General features: G+C 41.3%; 1 long non-coding RNA gene across 3 annotated transcripts; it reads right to left on the bottom strand.

Moving 5' to 3' along the window:
- Positions 1 to 1,102: 1,102 nt before the first annotated feature.
- LOC129619854 (uncharacterized) lies at positions 1,103 to 13,239 on the bottom strand. Of its 3 annotated transcripts, none has more exons than XR_008698185.1 (3): positions 13,133 to 13,239; positions 2,878 to 3,036; positions 1,103 to 1,836 (listed from the first exon to the last, which is right to left on the bottom strand). It is a non-coding gene; the product is annotated as an uncharacterized LOC129619854 (long non-coding RNA). The 3 variants fall into 3 exon arrangements; XR_008698183.1 differs by lacking the exon at positions 13,133 to 13,239 and adding an exon at positions 9,575 to 9,802; XR_008698184.1 differs by lacking the exon at positions 13,133 to 13,239 and adding an exon at positions 4,728 to 5,213.

The raw sequence follows: 13,239 nt of genomic DNA, 5'->3' as shown, positions 1-13,239 counted from the left end.
TATATACTAGGGAACTGTGTTTTAGAAAGAGAGAAAGAAAAGGCTAGGCAGAAAGAAATTATTATTATTTCCAAAGGAATAGGCGAGAAATAGATAGTGGCACTTGCCACTGAGGAGGAAGCTGGCTGGTCAGGCCACAGAAGAAATAAGAGCCATTTTTCATTACATGCTGGTTTGAACTCCATTCACAAATAGATAAAATTATTTAAATAAAGTAATGTCAATACATTCTGTGGCTGACTCCTATAAAGCAAGTGTGTTTGCATGCCCCCTCCCAGCAAGGAGCCCTCCTTCCATCACTGACAGGTTCTTGAAATTATAGTTTTGCCTCAGTTCATCCATTCTATGACAACTCGTCCCATTAAAAGAGTAATATAGGTCCAATATAGAAAATTTTGGAAAATACAAAAAAATTATAGTAAAGAATATTAAAATTACCCATAGCCCACTAACCAGAAATAACCACTAATAATAAATTTTTAATATTTTCTTTTTGATTATATATGTATATATTCAGATTTAGAGTTTGCTGACTGACTTGTTTTGCTGAACTAGGAGCAAATGTGCATAAAGTTATCTTTTTTTTCCCACTCAATAGAAAATAGTAAAAAACTTAATCATAAAATTTGAAATCACATTACCTGGTTAATGAAATGATAGGGTGACCTGTGCAGATTACAACCAGGGTTTCTGCAAGATCCAAATTCACCTAGGGCTTCCTGGCTTCAGTTTGGTGCACTGGGAGCAATTATCTGCTCTAAATATTGATGGGGATGATTCAGGCTTTGGGGGTTGGCAGGACTTCTGAGATAGCAGTGTCAATTTCTGGATGTTTTTGGAGCTGGGAGTACACTAGGGTATCCGCATCCCTGATCTTCAAGAAGGGATGTCTGTGGTCCCCCTGCCCAACCTTGTCCTCCCTCTATTCCCAACACCCTAGAAAGACTTTAGTTCAGCCTTATTAGCACTAGACAAGAGGAGCCAATAACGATGACAGCCAGTAGCATTGTATCTGAATTCGTGTTATCTCAGGACATATTTTTGGCAGGCTTTACTGTATTTTTCTTTGTCATTACATATTCTTCAAAAATATTATTCATAATGACTTTACAAAATTCTTTTTTATTGGATGTTTGTTCCTCTTATAGATAACCTCATAAACATCCTAACACGCATTTTGTTTTCATTTCTAGCTATTTTCTTACGATACATTCCTGGTTTGGATCCTGAAATAAACTGCCAAGTTGTTGTCTAGAAATGTGCACTTAAAACAGCAATGTGTGGGATTGCCAAATCCACAAATCTTTGCTAAATGTGAGAATTATATATTTTTTTTAATTTCATAGGACAAAAATCTCATTTTTATTTGCATTTTCACTATTGTTGTTAAGTCACAAAGTTGTGTCTGACTCTTTGTGACTCCATAGACTACAGTACACCAGGCTTCCCTGTCCTTCACCATCTCCCAGAGTTGGCACAAACTCATGTCCATCGAGTCAGTGACGCCATCCAACCATCTCATCCTCTGTCGTCCCCTTCTCCTCCTGCCTTCAATCTTTTCCAGCATCAGGGTCTTTTCCAGTGAGTCAGTTCTTCGCATCAGGCGGCCAAAGTATTGGAGCTTCAGATTCAGTATCAGTCCTTCCAATAAATATTCAGGATTGATCTCCTTTAGGACTGACTGGTTTTTATCAGCTATTTGTTAGTCATTCGGAATTTTCTTTCTATGAATTGTTCTGCGTACATTTTTCATATCCACAGAAGTGACGTGTCATGAGTGTGCTCAGGGTGAGGAGACAGTAGACTCAGATGTTACTTGGTTAGTTCATCTAGAACCTACATATGGAAGGGATGCAGAGTAAGTCAGTGTAGTCAGCAGGGCTTCACAGAGAGATCTGCAATATATTTTCCAAGATAGTCAGAACATGTCTTCAGACCCTGAAATCCTCCGTGGGGGTACACAATTGCAGGTGATAAAATCTGGGTGAATGAGGGTGAGATCAGACTTTCTGTAAGCTTACTGGTCTCTCTTGACACTTGGTCTTATATACATGAGAGTAAAACAACTCTGTAGGTAAACTCTAAACATGTACTACAGGCCACAGCCATGAGACCTGGAACATCTCTTCAATCCTAGAGATACACTACACACTTCATGATTACAGGGTATGGTACCCTGAGGCACGAACTTGGTCCTCTTAATCACTTTCAGCCTCAAAGAGGAACACATCCTAGTTCAAATACATTTGGAAGTTAGAATATTTACTGTAGGTCTTAGCTGTTCACATATCTGTGGGTATCAAGCTAATAAGGTCTTAAGTCAGCTAAAAGCCTCTCCCTGTTCTGTTCTTATGTGTTGTAAGCACCCTTTGTTGGTGTTTAGTTGCTGAGTCGTGTCTGGCTCTTTTACAACCCCATGGACTGTAGCCCGCCAGGCTCCTCTGTTCATGGGATTTCCCAGGCCAGAATACTAGAGTGGGTTGCCATTTCCTTCTCCAGGGGATCTTCCCAACCCAGGGATCAAACCCACATCTCTTGTGTCTCCTGCATTGGCAGATGGATTCTTTACCACTGAGCCACCTGGGAAGCACTAAGAACTCTTTACATATTAAGAATCATTTGCTCATTAGAGATGCATATGAGTGAGGCGTTTGCTCATATGCTTATAACTGACAAGAGTCCAATTAAGGCTGAGGGTGGCCAGACAGTACCAAGTGTACCAATCTAGAAGGGACCCTACAGTATCATCAGAAGTAAAATGAGAAAGAAAACATTTTCTTTAAAACCATCCTCTTCAGAAAATTCTGTATGTGGTTAAAAGAAATATTTGATATGCACATGGGGAAGTACTCAGTGCAGTAATATCCAAACTGTTACCTGTTTTCTTGTTGATTTTGCCAGCTAATTTGTTTGAGATAATGGAGGACATGTTGAATGGTGCAGCCACTGGGAGTCCCTCTTCCTTCAATTTCTGAAACTCTTCTCTCAAGAAAGGTAGAAATGGACTTCCCTGGTGGTCCAGTGGTAAAGATCCACCTGCCAATGCAGAGGTCACACGTTCAACCCCTGGTCCGGGAAGATCCCACATGCTGCTAAGCAACTAAGTCCGAGCACCACAACCACCGAGCCCTTGCTCTGGAGCCCGTGAGCCACAACTACTGAAGCCCACATGCCTATAGCCCCTGCTCTGCAACAAGAGAAACCACCATAGGAAGTCTACACACCGCAACTAGAGAGTAGCCCATGTGCAGCAATGAAGATCCAGCACAGTCCAAAAAAATTAAGATATAAAAAAGAAAAGTAGAAATATTTTAAAATATTGAAGACACAACAGTTAGTTATCCTGCCCAGGGTACCCAGATATCTTGGTGACCTTCTACGTATTCTCAGCACTTTTTTTCTGCCCCAACAAGCTACATTAGCACCAGTAGCTCTGTTAGTTGTTCCGTCATGTCTGACTCTTTGTGACCCCATGGACTGTAGCCCACCAGGCTCTTCTGTCCCTGGAATTTTCCAGGCAAGAATACTGGAGTGAATAGCCATTCCCTTCTCCAGGAGATCTTCCCAACCCAGGGATCGACCCTGGGTCTTCTGCATTGCAGGTGGATTATTTACCATATCAGCCACCAGGGAAGCCCAGTAACTCTGGACAGCACCAATTCCCAGGGGAGTCACTGGGAGCACAGGTCTGGGGAAAGTCAGGCCTCCAAAGGGCATGTGCTTTGAAAGAGTTTCCTACAGTTTAAGATCACTAGGGATAGCATTATAGCTTTATTAATTAACCACAGAGGGTATAACATAAGTTATAAAGCATTAATCAGTAAAAGGCACACCTATGACCCAATGAGTAAACAAATAATTCAAAATAATTAGCATTTATTCCCTGGTTGTGTAGCTGCCATTGCCAATAAGGAGTTTCAAAATATAGTGCTTAATTTGTAATTTTTTCCTTTAATTGCATCTGCCACCTGCTGTTAATTTGAAGCAAATTAAACCCCGAAGGCAGCATCCAAAAGTAAGAAGACTACGCAGATTTCAGCTTCGGGCAAAAATTATACAACAGCTTCCCCCATCTTCAAAAGGGTGAATCATTCTTTTCCAGATGTGACAAACAATTTTCTGATGAACTGTTTCCATCGCATACCCCAAGAAGTGACAGGTGACACTCAGGGTATAACAATCAACTCCCTTCAGCATGCGGTTACAAAAGCTCCATGAAACCCTTATCTCCCTGGGGTTCTACACCAGTGCTGTCCAATATCATTATAATGCAAGCCACATATTGTAAATGTTCAGTTTTCTAGTAACGACATTAAAAAAGTAAAAAGAAACAGGTAAAATTAATTTTGGTAAGGTATTCTATTTAACCCAATATATCCAAAATATTATCATTTCAACATGTACTCAATATTAAACAATTATTGATGATGGAGTTTATATTCTTTTTGGGTTCTCTATTAGTTATCTATTGCAGCACAATAAATTACTACAAACTTAGCAGCTGACAAGAACACATTTGTTATCTCATAGTTTCTGAGTATCAGGAATCTAGGCATGATTTAGTAGGTTCTCTGCTTCAAGGTCTCTCAGTCAAGACAGCTGCAATCAAGGTATAAAACCGAGGAGGGTCTCATCCAAGGCTTGACTGGGGAAACCATCCTCTTTCAAGCTCACATAACTGTTGGCAGGATTCAGTTCTTTGTGGGCAGTCAGACTAAGGGGCTCACCTTGCTGCTGGCTATCAGCTGGAATCCACTCTCAGTTTCTTGCCACATGGGTCTCTCCATATGGTGGGTTAGTGAGGTATCATTAAAGCCAGCAAATGAGCATCAGTAGAAAGAGTTTACTGATCGGATGGAAATTACAATCTATGTCATCTGATTGTAGAAACGTCATCCCATCACTTTTGCTATATTCTGTTAGGTATAAGTGAGTCAGGTCCCACCCACATTCAAAGGGGAGGAAATTCCACAAAGGTGTGATGCAAGGATTATTGGGAGCCATCCTAGAATCTGTCTACCCACAGTTGGGGTCTTTGAGATTCACTTTGTATTTTCCACTTACAATGCATCTCAAGTAAGAACAACCACATTTTAAAGCCACTGACTAGTGGCTACCATATTGGGCTGCACTATTCTGTAATAACTAAGACCAGATATCTGGGAATTACAGGGGACCCAAACACTGATGTAAAAAATGTGTTTATATAGATAACTAAAACTCAAAAAATTGGAAGTATAAAGATATAGAAGTTTAAAAATTTTTTGTTGCTTTTAATAGGTAAAGAACTTAGTACTATCATTTTAAATCTGGATCCTCAAGTCATGTAAAGCCTGGAAAATAGTTTTGCATTTGTTTTTACAATTTTATACTTCACACTTCCCCTGGCTTATTGGGCAAGTCCTATAGGCTGAGAGAATGAGCTAAACAAAGGCAATTTGCAGAAGGGTTAGGTGACCATAATATCACAGGGCTCCCAGGAAGATATCTTGGTAAGTAATCTTATACTTTTCCCCTTGATTCCTAGCAGGACCACTTTAGCCAGTCAACACAAAGAATCGATCCTTGCAAAACATTTTACTAGAAATAGGAGGCTCAGAGGAGGGATGAAGCTGGGGATATTTTCCAAGCAATTCTCCAGTTTCCCACTTGACCCCTGTGTGAGGGAGCCCTGTGTGAAGAGGATCTGATTCCTGTTAAATTAATTAAACAAGGATGCCATTAGTCTGAGGTGGCTCTATGCCTTGGCAGCCTACATAAGCAAACCCAAACCTAAGCCTGTCAATGCCTCAAGGTTATGAAATTGAAACCTAAAGACAAGCCAGCACAAACAGCCAACTAGGTTTTCCCAAATAAGGCAAACACTTCAGCTCTACAGCCAGTCAAAAACTGCTTTGCTTTACTTCTGCATCTGTTCTCTAAAAGTCTTGCCCCAGCCCCTGTCGTAGGTCTCTCCAAACCACTTCTGGTTTGATATTGCCCAATTGGAATGGACGTTTGGTTAAGTAAACTCTTCACAGGTTTAATGTGCCTCAGTTTATCTCGTAACAATCCCGAGCATGAGCTGGTAGTCAGAGAAGTCAGCAAAGGGACGGCTTCCTTACCAGAGCCTGGGCATCCCACATGCAAGCCTATGGGTTCACTCCAGCTCCTCTGAGCTCTTCGGGCCACACCACATACAGTTCAAACATTAACTCCATATGCAAATGTGCACTTGTTTCAGCTGTTGACGTGATCTGTTCTCAGGCCTTTCGCTGTCACTTCTTTTAAGACTGCTTTAAACCTACCCTGACTTCTTGTGGGAATTTACAGTCCCACCTCACCAACTGCCTCCTGGATGTTTCGCTCTGAATATTCCCCTTCTGTTTTCCGCTCCACATATCTAACAGCCAAAGTCAAACATTAAATGCCCTTCCATGGGCTAGTCAACCTCAGTAAGGTCTGGTGAGGTGAGGGACTGGAGGTGTTCTGTAGAACAGAAAATGAGTGTGTGTGTTGGGGGATTTGGGGGGTGTGCATCAAAAGCCATGCAGTGGCACTGCCCAGGTCAGGGCTATTTCCACACAATAAATAGATCCCATAATTTGAAAGCGTTTAATCTTCTCCATGTATATAATCTGGAGAAGGCAATGGCACCCCACTCCAGTAGTTTTGCCTGAAAATCCCATGGACGGAGGAGCCTGGTAGGCTGCAGTCCATGGGGTCGCTAGAGTCAGACACGACTGAGCAACTTCACTTCCACTTTTCACTTTCATGCACTGGAGAGGGAAATGGCCACCCACTCCAGTGTTCTTGCCTGGAGAATCCCAGGGACGGGGGAGCCTGGTGGGCTGCCGTTTATGGGATCGCATGGAGTTGGACATGACTGAAGCGACTTAGCAGCAGCAGCAGCATGTATATAATCATATATGTAGACATGAATAAATCAGTTCTTTTCCCCTTCTGTGTCCCAGAAAGCCCTTGACTCTGAGAAGGGAAGTACTCCATTAGTGTGCCTCAGTGTGGTCTTAGTTAGTCCCTCCCCTCATCAAACACCAAGGCTATAGGGACATTCCTGGTCTTGGGGAAACGGAAAAAAGAAACTCCCAACTCATGGTTCCCCTGGTGACGATAACTGGTAGTACAAAATCATCCTAAATCTTCATCAGTGACTCACAGTCGGATGAAATATAAGATTCATAAAACTGGCACCCAGGGTAGAGAAGTGATAGCACCAAATTTGATTTTATGTGACGAGTAGCTAATGAAGGGGAAGGATAATATACTGACACAAATGTCCTCACTCGTTAAATTCTTATAGTAGAAAGGGCAATATCGTTTTACAAATCGTATAAAACAAAGAACATCATGATGGTGTGACGTTATCATACTCCTCCACTCACCTTTTATCAAACCATTCTAAGAGACCAAAATTTCATTTATCACCAAGACCCGAGCTAATATATGTATATTCTAAATTGAAGCATAGTTGATTTACTGAGCTAATATATTTGTAATATCAACCTAAAAAACAGTCACAGCCTAAAAGTTGAGAGCTGTTTTATTTGCTGGGAATTTTTAGGACTTCAAGTCTGGGAGACAGCATCTCAGGTGACCCTGAGAGAACTGGTCCAAGGAGGTCAGGGGTGGGAGGGGAGGACTCAGGTTATATAGAAGTTTGCAACGACTGGCAGGTAGCTGGAACATCAAAAGTATTTTTGTGAATGAAAGAAAACCAGATACCTCAAGTTAAGGAATTTAGCGATTTTCTGTGTATGGGAAGATGCAAGAATCTAGGCTCCCTGAAATCATTCCTTTCATAGGCATCTCAGCTATCTGGAGTCAGTATCTTGTGACTTTTACAACCTGAGTTCCTCAGGACTCCCTGAAAGGAGTGGCTGCAGCCTAATGGCTGCTGATTGGAAGGATCTTTCTCCTTCCTGAGTCCCCTGAAGGGCTGGAATCCCTGATGACTATGATAATTTGTTTATTGATATGGCAGGAAATATTCCAATTCTCAGTAATAAAATTCCAGACCCTGGGTGCTATAGACTGAATGTCTCCCCCTAAAATTCATATTGTAGAAGGGAAAAAATAATTTTTTTCCTCCATCATTCTAAGCTCTTGGCTGGGGCCCCTATAACAAGACAGATTAACAAGGGAAAAAAAAAAAAATAGGAAAAAAGAGTTCTTTAACATGCATACTTCATGTATACATGGGAGATAGCCAGGAAAAAAATTAGTAAGTCTCAGAGAGGTGGCTTAGAATTCAGGCTTAAATGTCATCTTCAGCTAAATTTAAAAAAAAAAAAGGAAAGGTGTAGGGAACCAATTATGGGTAGGTGACCAGGAGAAGTTTGGTGCCTTCACCACTGACAAGTCTTTAGCGATTTAATCTTCCCTTCCTGGTAAAGCCCCTGGTGGCTCAGACAGTAAAAGAATCTGCCTGCAATGCAGGAGATCTGGGTTTGATTTCTGGGTTGGGAAGATGCCCTGGAGAAGGGAATGGCAACCCACTCCAGTATTCTTGCCTGGGGGTCACAAAGAGTTGGACATGACTGAGTGACTAACAATTTCAATTTCAACAATTTCCCTTCCTGGTACAGAGAGGGAGTCACCCTTACAAATGGAGATTTCCTTTGTAAATACAAATTCTCCTTACAAAAGGTAACTTCTAGTTTTTAAAGGTTCTCTTATGTCTACTGTTTTTCAAAATCGTCCCCTCAACATGATCCAAAGAGACATATTTTATGGTGGCATATTTTGCCATCCCACAATATGTTGAAACCTAATCCCCAAGATGATGGTATTTGTAGGTCGGGCCTAGGGAACTGTTAGAGATTAACGCCCTTATAAAGAATCCCCATAGAGCGCCCTCACTGTTTCTGCCATAGGAGGACTCAGAGAGAAGAGGGCTATTTACGAACCAGAAAGTAGGAAGAAACAGAATCTGCTGGTGCCTTGATCTTGGACTTCCCAGCCTGAAGAACTGTTAGAAATACATGTGTTGTTTATAAGCCATCCAGGCTGTGGTATTCTGTTGCAGCAGCCAGAACGGAATAAGACAACGTGTAGGCACATCTAGGCACGTACTCTGGCCACCTGATGTGAACAGTCAACTCATGGGAAAAGACCCTGATGCTGGGAAAGATGGAAGGCAAAGGAGAAGAGGGCAACAGAGAATGAGATGGTGGGATGCCATCACCGAATCAATGGACATGAACTTGGGCAAACTCCAGGAGATAGTGAGGGACAGGCTGGCATGCTACAGTCCCTGAGGTCGCAAAGAGTCGGACACAACTTAGCAACTGTTCGGTCTCGCTCAAGAACAAGACACATCTAAGCCTATGCTACACCCAGATGGGGCGGCCCCAGCCCGCGCCTGTGCACCTGTGCACCTGTGCCTCTAGGATGCATCCACTTTGTGACTAACGCCAAGCACTTCTCCACATCTCTCACCCTCTGTCCTCAAGACAAAGGCAAGTCAGTTGGTGGGTTGGGCCACTGCCAAAGTGGAAGATGGACATTGCCTCGGCTGTGGGAAAGATGTGAAGGGCACAAACATTCAAGTAAGAGAAAAACTGAATTAATTTACTTGCCAGTCCTCCCTCTGAGATGCAGTAAGTTTTCACATAATGGACTACAGTTTCTCTGAGGCCTGAAACTGCTGCTCTTTGTGTTGTCATTTGAAGTTCTGGAGGGTCTCATGGCCCTCCAGCAGGTCATGGAGACTGGTATTCAACACAATTGCCCACAGCTGCTGAGGAGCATCTTGCAACATGAAACAGAAATTTTCATACAGATAAACTTGCTGTACCATGCATGAAGCATGATGTCAGTTCTTTACACTGGAAACAAGGTGGATACTGACCACAAGAATTTTAATTGCTTTGCTTTCACAAAACTATTAAATAGTATTTAAATTTTTAAAAAATAAATTCAAGATGTTTTATTTTATTCTTTAATGCTTTGAAGAATTTTGATTTAAAATGTTGATATTCATTAAAAATTTGCTCTTTACTTTTTAATTTTAGCAGATAATTTGACTATTTCAGAATGAAAATAAGGTTGAAATACATATATTAAATAATTAAAATTTCTATTGTTTGTATAAACTTTAATATACAGTTTAATGATACACACTACTATATATAAAATAGATAACAAATAAGGACCTATTGTATAGCACAGGGAACTATATTCAGTGTTTTATAATAACCTACAAGGGAAAAGAATCTGAAAAAGCATGTTTTATATATATATATATGGGCTTCCCCAGTGGCTCAGCAGTATAGAATCCACCTGCATGCAGGAGGTACAGGAGACGTGAGTTTGATCCCTGGGTCAGGAAGATCCCCTGGAGAAGGGAATGGTAACCCACTCCAGTATTCTAGCCTGGAGAATTTCATGAACAGAGGAACCTCACAGGCTACAGTCTATGGAGTCACAAAGAGTTGGACACAACTGAGCCACTAAGACTTTCACATACATATATATATATCTATCTATATATATATATATCTATATCTGAATCACTTTGTTGTATACCTGAAACTGACACATTGTAAATCAACTATACTTCAATAAAAAAAAATAGCCTGCATAAGCTATGTAATCATAAATACACACACACACACACACAGCTTAATGGAAATATCTTCAAATAATACTTGAATACAACTATATTTTCATTTTTAATCCTCTGCTGCTGCTGCTGCTGCTAAGTCACATCAGTTGTGTCCGACTCTGTGCGACCCCATAGACAGCAGCCCACCAGGCTCCCCCGTCCCTAGGATTCTCCAGACAAGAACACTGGAGTGGGTTGCCATTTCCTTCTCCAATGCATGAAAGTGAAAAGTGAAAGTGAAATCGCTCAGTTGTGTCAGATTCTTAGGGATCCCATGGACTGCAGCTTACCAGGCTCCTCCGTCCATGGGGTTTTCCAGGCAAGAATACTGGAGTGGGGTTTTAATCCTCTAGGCCATTGCTAAAAATCTTGATAACAACATTATTAGTAATTTTGCTGAAGTGAAAGAAAAACAGATTTACAGAAATACTTATGAATTATGTATCTTTTTTTAATCTCATCCAAACATGAGTAGCTCAACAGAACACTCAAACATGTGCAATTAATAATAAGATGTAGTCAAATTTAAACTTCCTGTCATATAAAAACCATCTTTTTAAACATGTTTTATTTTTGTCATTATGAAGGTATATTTATCAATGTAGGAAGGCAAAGCATACTTTATTTAACAGCTGTTAGCTTGATTTATAACTTTTAAATACGTAGACACTTGGAATGTGCCTCCATTTGAATGCTTGCCCTGCATTTTAGTGACCCAGGATGAATTTGGTGCCTGTTACCAATCCATCAGAATTAAAAGCAGTTTCTGTCTGGCACATTTACTCACAACTGAAATCCCTGGGGTCATTCAGAAATAGAGAGTCTTTTTAAAAAATGAAGCTATTCCTGAAAATTGTCCATTTATAATGCTGCCTTATGACAGAATGTCATGGACAGAAACAGACAGACCAGAGACATCCTTTGTAAAGTCATATGCAGAAAGGTCATATATCATAAAGGGACAAGAAAACCTCAGCAGGAGATAGAAAACAGATAAACTGAAGGAAACATATTTACTGTTGTTGAAAGGACCGTATCAGTGAGCCCCTAATAGACAGGAGGGTAAGATTCTGTTAGACTTTATCACCAGGGAAATGAGAAATCAGTCACTCCTGGAGACAGCAATATACTATGGACAAGTTGATAAGCAACTTAAGAGAGGATCAAACCCGCAAGGAAAAAAGGACAGGAATTAAGGGTTGCTGAAGCATCTAAGATACTCTGATGACTTCAACTACATGACACACCAGTTTTTAACAGGATTTAATATATTAAAGCTATAGAAGGGAGGCTACTTAACCTTTAATGTAACTAAGCAATGGGTTCATATGCCCACCTTGCAGAAAGCCAAATGGCAAGCATTTTCAGCAAAATCAGGGCATATTATAGAGCATTGAGCAAGGAAATGGACAACAAGCTTTAGATCCACGTCCAACTTGGTCTCTGAGTTGGGGATGTCTTAAAGAGGAAGAACCAAGTAGCTGGGATTAATCATCATCTTGTGACATTTCTTTATCGTAATCTCAGGAGTCAAGATGCCTATGATTTATGAGTCTGTGGTCTGGTGGTGCATGACCCCGGGGTCTGTGAGCTCATCTTGCCCTGGAGAAACAACCTGAGTCTGTGCATTAACAGCAGCAACAGCAATTTCAGTCCTCTGACTCTGGTTGATTAGTATTCAGTTAGCACAGGATTGTGGTCAGAGGGGACAAGACAGGGAATTAAGTTTTGGGTAGACGGGTTGATCATAAACTTAGCAGTGGAACTGGGTTTTAGCGGGTTACATTAATGCCTATAGCTTCCCAGATGGCACAGGGATAAGGAATCCCCCTGCCACTGCAGGAGACTCAAGAGACAAGGATTCAACCCCTGGGTCGGGAAGATCCCCTGAAGTAGGAAATGGCAACCCACTCCAGTATTCTTGCCTGGAAAATTCCATGGACAGAGGAGCCTGGTGGATTACAATCCATGGGGTCACAGGAGTCAGACATGACTGAACATGCATGCACATGCGTGCACACATACACACACATTAAGTTCATTAAGCAAGTTCAAACTGGCTAGTGTTGACTTAAAAAACAGTCACCACCTTAAAGTTGAGCATTATGTTTTATTTGGCAGAAACTTTTAGGACTTAAGCCCAGGAGGCAGCATCTCAAGTGGTCTTGAGAGAACTGCTCTGAGGAAGAAAGGAAAGGAGAAGGTCATATAGAAGTTTTATAACAAAGGACAGGTAGCCTGAATATCAAGAGATTATTATTAATTAAAGGAAACCAGATATCTCAAGTTAAGGGATTTAGTGATTTTCTATGTATGGGAAGATGCAAGAGTCTGAGCTCATTGAAATTATTCCTTTCTACACATCTCTGCAATCCGCAGCCAGTGTCCTGTTTCCACATCCTAGGTTCCTCAGGGCTCCCCATAGGGAGTGGGTGCAGCCTGATGGCTACCAGATCCCACAGGTTTTCTTTTCCTTTCTGAGTGGCCTGGAGGGCTGGAATTATTGATGACTGTGACATCACTCACCTAGAGCCAGACATCCTGGAATGCGAAGTCGAGTGGGTCTCAGGAAGCATTACTATGAACAACGCTAGTGGAGGCGGTGGAATTCCAGTTGAGTTATCTCAAATCCT

This window comes from Bubalus kerabau, chromosome 9 (assembly GCF_029407905.1).
Source record: "Bubalus kerabau isolate K-KA32 ecotype Philippines breed swamp buffalo chromosome 9, PCC_UOA_SB_1v2, whole genome shotgun sequence".
Lineage (NCBI taxonomy): Eukaryota > Metazoa > Chordata > Mammalia > Artiodactyla > Bovidae > Bubalus > Bubalus kerabau.
Note: the sequence above shows the minus strand (reverse complement) of the source record. Positions and strands in the feature narration are given on the sequence as shown.